Source organism: Schistocerca cancellata, chromosome 7 (assembly GCF_023864275.1).
Source record: "Schistocerca cancellata isolate TAMUIC-IGC-003103 chromosome 7, iqSchCanc2.1, whole genome shotgun sequence".
Classification (NCBI taxonomy): domain Eukaryota; kingdom Metazoa; phylum Arthropoda; class Insecta; order Orthoptera; family Acrididae; genus Schistocerca; species Schistocerca cancellata.
This window is the reverse complement of record NC_064632.1, coordinates 99,214,783-99,220,782: the sequence shown is the minus strand read 5'-3', so window position 1 is coordinate 99,220,782 and position 6,000 is coordinate 99,214,783.

Genomic DNA, 6,000 nt, shown 5'->3' with positions numbered 1-6,000 from the left:
GTAATTTTACATTCTCATATGCAGATACAAAAGCACTTTTTTGGTAAATGTTCTTCAGTCAGTGGATTCATGGACATCCGTACAATTCCACATCTTGAATAGAAGCAAATTTAAATATTCCACGCAGCCAGGTAATCTTCTCATCACCTTTAACGTAGATAATTGTCCCCTTGTGATCAAATACTCGGAGCAGTCGCCCCAAATCTTTATAATAGATGACAGGGTCATGCCAGTGAATTCCATGATAGAAGTATGTTAACCACATCGCACTTATTCTACAAGTTTTAATGCACTTCACATCCTTGAATGGTTTTAGGATGCAACTATTGATGCAAATGTTCCTATTATTCCATCACTTTGTGTGAATGCTACTAATGCACAGTCCTTAATTATGAATCACCTACGTTCATCATAGTAAAATCCTTGAATGTCAACTATGATCCTCACACCTTGGGGTAACATTGAGACCTGCCTTAGAGCTAGCAGACCGCCTATTAATTTATACAACTCGTAGCACTATACCAGTGAGCGGACAGTAGTTAACAACACGATCATGCAGAACTAGAGCATACGCTGCAGTGTGATCAGGGAAGTTCGTTGAAGATTCAAATTCAGTCCGTACATCTACAGGCCCTGTTTTAATTATCTCATTCTGTTTTGAACGGTCAATCACGATTATTGGTGCTAGCTTCTTGAAACTCTGTCGACTCAGTAGGCATCCTTCATTTTGATCACATTCATAGTAAGATGCTCAGAATCTCGCATACATGTCAAATGCCAGACTGTATACATTGCTGTCCCACTGTAGATGTAGATTCTCATATGGGTAGTATTCAGAATTCAAGTAGACTCTGGCGTTAGTTTACTTGCAGTGGTCAAATTCAGTTGAGTCTTTTGATACATTCCCACACCTTTGAGTTTGAAATGCGAATATGACGAATGGAGATGCTTCCAACTGCACTTATGTTTCAATAGCCGAAGTATGAGTGGATGCTTTAGGTAGGACTGGGTATTCAAAAAGCTCCCATGATCAGAAGGATAGTGGTAAATAGGTGCCGGCATTCAGAACTTTTAAGAGCTTCAAGTGTTCCTCGTCAGCAACAGTGATGTGAGGCATTTTCCATACTATACAATTAATCTCGTTTCTAGCATTTGTGGACTTAGAGAAAGCTTTTGACAATGTTGACTGGAATACTCTCTTTCAAATTCTAAAGATGGCAGGGGTAAAATACAGGGAGCGAAAGGCTATTTACAATTTGTACAGAAACCAGATGGCAGTTATAAGAGTCGAGGGATATGAAAGGGAAGCAGTGGTTGGGAAGGGAGTGAGACAGGGTTGTAGCCTCTCCCCGATGTTATTCAATCTGTATATTGAGCAAGCAGTAAAGGAAACAAAAGAAAAATTCGGAGTAGGTATTAAAATCCATGGAGAAGAAATAAAAACTTTGAGGTTCGCCGATGACATTGTAATTCTTTCAGAGACAGCAAAGGACTTGGAAGAGCAGTTGAACGGAATGGATGGTGTCTTGAAGGGAGGATATAAGATGAACATCAACAAAAACAAAACGAGAATAATGGAATGTAGTCGAATTAAGTCGGGTGATGTTGAGGGTATTAGATTAGGAAATGAGACACTTAAAGTAGTAAAGGAGTTTTGCTATTTGGGGAGCAAAAAACTGATGATGGTCGAAGTAGAGAGGATATAAAATGTAGACTGGCAATGGCAAGGAAAGCGATTCTGAAGAAGAGAAATTTGTTAACATCGAGTATAGATTTAAGTGTCAGGAAGTCATTTCTGAAAGTATTTGTATGGAGTGTAGCCATGTATGGAAGTGGAACATGGACGATAAATAGTTTGGACAAGAAGAGAATAGAAGCTTTCGAAATGTGGTGCTACAGAAGAATGCTGAAGATTAGATGGGTAGATCACATAACTAATGAGGAAGTATTGAATAGGATTGGGGAGAAGAGAAGTTTGTGGCACAACTTGACCAGAAGAAGGGATCGGTTGGTAGGACATGTTCTGAGGCATCAAGCGATCACCAATTTAGTATTGGAGGGCAGCGTGGAGGGTAAAAATCGTAGGGGGAGACCAAGAGATGAATACACTAAGCAGATTCAGAAGGATGTAGGTTGCAGTAGGTACTGGGAGATGAAGAAGCTTGCACAGAATAGAGTAGCATGGAGAACTGCATCAAACCAGTCTCAGGACTGAAGACCACAACAACAACAACAACAATTAATCTTGATTTGAACATTCTCTGCAGCTGTTTGAAAGAATGAACTCACATCACTTGCACTCTGCACCAAAATAAGCTCCTGTTTAGCAGTCATAATAATTTGCTGCATGTCCTCAAAATAACGCATAAGCATTTTTAGTGGCATGCACGCGATAAATCGGCTGTATCCCCCCTCACCATCTGGCGCATCTATGAACCACCCCGCATTTTCTAAGCTGTTTGAATCAGAGGCTGGGGCTGAAATGTAAACCTTAAGGTTTGACTTTTTGCCAGCATTAAATGTGCTGTCGCTTTCGATACCGTTCAGTCCATAACGTATCTCTTGAAACAGGAATGCTAGAGCATTTCGCATCAGCTTCGAGAGCGTTACCGCAGTGCCATCAGCATTCTTAAATGTACAGTCCAGATACAGGAAGCTCTGGCAAGGCAGCGTTACGGCGTCCTGATGCTGGATAACAATCCCAATTTCATCATTTTTGTTAAATGTGCTTGAAGCGTAAATTTAAAAAATCAATTCTATAAATATGCTAAGACAAAATCCAATAAAATTATTTATATTAAATAAACAAAAAATAAATATATTAAAATAAATAAGTTTGTCTGAGTGGTATTCATGACATATAATTGGATCATTATATTCCACTGACATTGACCAACGTCATTTTGCGGTTTGAAACCTGGTGAAATAAGTAATTCGTAATTAAGTCGTATTATCACCTAGCGCTTCCACAATGCACTGATGGGTTGTGAGCTCGGTGTGCTAGCTTTATACCTGCTCCCATCTCGCCTTAGATGCAAGCATACAATGATCTCTTCTCCTCTAAAGTTAACAATTTGATTATTCTGTTCAACAATACGCAGTTCCAGATAATCCAATGTCTGAACGGTCACCAGGAGATATATAGCGTTTGAGGGGGGCTTGAACTATTTTATACCCAGTGCCGACTGTAGGGAAGAATGTGTTAATTAAATGAATCAATGTATCGTTGAGGTATGAGTTTGTGGCACTGAATGTGGATTGTGCTGACTGGAAGTACATCTACAGCTTGATCGGATGCGTAAAATTTACTATGGTCCTTCACCAAAACACGATTCTTTGCAAAACCTAGCAGTGGACCTATTGAATCTCTCTGTATAAAGTCGATCGTAGCACTCTCTCCGTATTTCAGATTTAAGGGTATTAATGTTTGCCCATAGTTCAATACGTATTCCTGTTTTAAGACTTCGTTTAAATCATCAGTATCGTAGGCACCAGGTTGTATTTGGAGAATCTCCTTCCGACATTCAATTTCTAGTCTCCTGCACTTAAATCAACCGGCGGAAAGTAATTTGCACGTAATACTCATCCTCGCTCTTTTAAAGTCAAAGTGCACGACATTGTATCTAAACCACAAATGATGGGCGTGCGTTCAATGATGGCTCTTTTATATGTGCGAATGTTCGCACACCTGCTCTGATGAGGAGAGGCGAAAGCGCACATTCCAGACTTCTCACAGCTTGGTCTAAATATAGCGCACATTCCAATGGTTCGCTGATGCGGGTGAAGGCTAATTTGCCATGGCTGTGATGAGGAACATAACGCAAAGATGTCCACACAGGTATGTGTTAAAGTCCTGATATCGCCAGAAATTCTAGAAGACACGTCTTTTGCTGGTGAAGCAGCGTTGTAATTCTTCAGGTGGCTGTAAATCCCCAAATGGATCGAAATATTGTACTGTATTTGCACTTTTCTTAACATACGCCACCCAATGGGTCCCTGGACCCCCAGCAACATGTAAATTTACAGTTCCGCACTCATTAGTCCACCACGTGGTCTTCGGTAATGTACACCGCATAAAGGCCCCACGGAATCCAGGAATGTTTAGTTTTTCTTTAACAATATTAACCAGACCTATATTCGTGAGCGCTCGATCAGGTACGATAACTAACGGACTTTTTTTTTTTATTTATGAAGAGACCTAGTCCGTTCCTGTACGGTTTCAAGTAGAGCCCCTTTCCGATATCTGCTGCTTCCATGGCCCGATTATGTCTTCTGGCTTCCTCTGGCTGCGCCTGTGCACTCTGTGCGTTTTTGACTGTTTTGGCTACAGCTGCAGCTCCGCCTGTAAGTGAACCTACCGCCGACAGAGCTACATGGGCTGAAACGAGGAAGAGAATTATTCCACCTGATGTCTCAGGTAGTGGTAGGACCCTAAGTGGTTTAAATTCAATCTTCTTCTTCTTCTTCTTCTTGTTTTTCTTTCCACCCTTCAAATGGTTCAAATGGCTCTGAGCACTATGGGACTTAACTGCTGTGGTCATCAGTCCCCTGCAACTTAGAACTACTTAAACCTAACTAACCTAAGGACATCACACACATCCATGCCCGAGGCAGGATTCGAACCTGCGACCGTAGCGGTCGCGCGGTTCGAGACTGTAGCGTCTAGAGCCGCTCGGCCACCCCAGCCGGCCCCACCCTTCAACACACGCTTAGCTGCACACATCGAAGTGATAATACAGTTTTTCAGACAACCGGGTTTCTTCTTCTTCTCCCCCAAAGCTGTTCACGCTGAATTCATAATTCGTTTGAAACTCATCACCCCCAAGCCCAACTTAATTTCTCCACGCATGGCTTGATCAACTACGAATGCAGCAACGCGCTGACCTATTGCGAGAGATCTTCTCTTCGTCTTATTTGCATGGCTTTATCGGCTAATATTCGGTCGGCAACGAAATGTGTTGGGAGATTCTTGTTTGAAGCGTATGCGGGGTCGTGTTTAAGGCAGGCACCGTCTGGTAGGTTAATACTTTTATCACCGTGTGCCTGGCGTTTCTGAAACTTTGTTCTAGGCCCACAGAAGTTATACCCCGGAATGTGCAATTCAACAGGCAATTTGTCAGGAATACCACCTCCACCTCTTATTATGGTGTACCTCCTATCATGCATAGTAGGCTACTGATGAGATAGAGGTCTATGCTCCCTGTTATAAACTAACTCGTCAGCGTCAATCTAACTGTTTTCTGATGATGTAAATCCTAACCATTTAACTAGCGCTCTATTCCCGTGACGTCTTATCACGCGTTCGATGAGAAATACATCTGGTTCAGAACTCTTCTGCAATTCCAACGTGTAAAAGCATCCTGCAATTTCTTCACACTTGCCATCCTTTAAGATATATGTCCTAGGGTTCGTCCTCTGCACTTTGAATACTGTGACTATCTCTGTTGACCAGTTTGGTAAGTACGATTTCTGGAACGCTGTCTTGTGTTCTGAAATACGTACTAAGTCATTTACATTGAACCTCTGTTTGAGCAGGCCCAGCATTTTAATGTGGATATATACTGTGTGTATGAGTGAATTATCACGAACATCGATCGGTCTCATTTTTATTGTACTATATTTGGTTCGATTATACCGTGAAATTATCTGTGGGAGGATATCTAACCACTTGTACGAACCGTGAAGATTAAAACGCATCCTCATTTGAGCTTTGAATGTTCTGTTCAAACTCTCCACGCGCTAGCTTTCAGGTGCGTAAACGTGGAGTAGTGGTGTATCACGTACTGCTCCATTACAGTCCTGAAATGTTCATTGTAAAACTCACCACCCTGATCGGTTTGAAGATTGTCCGTGCATCGATTCGTTCATGTCTGCAGCAAACGCTCAAACACTACAGCAACATCTCTACCCGTCTTTGTTTTATCAGGTAATGCCCATGTGAATTTAAAGTATGTATCAATAACCATTAAAATGTACGTGAATGCATTATTCTCATGTGAA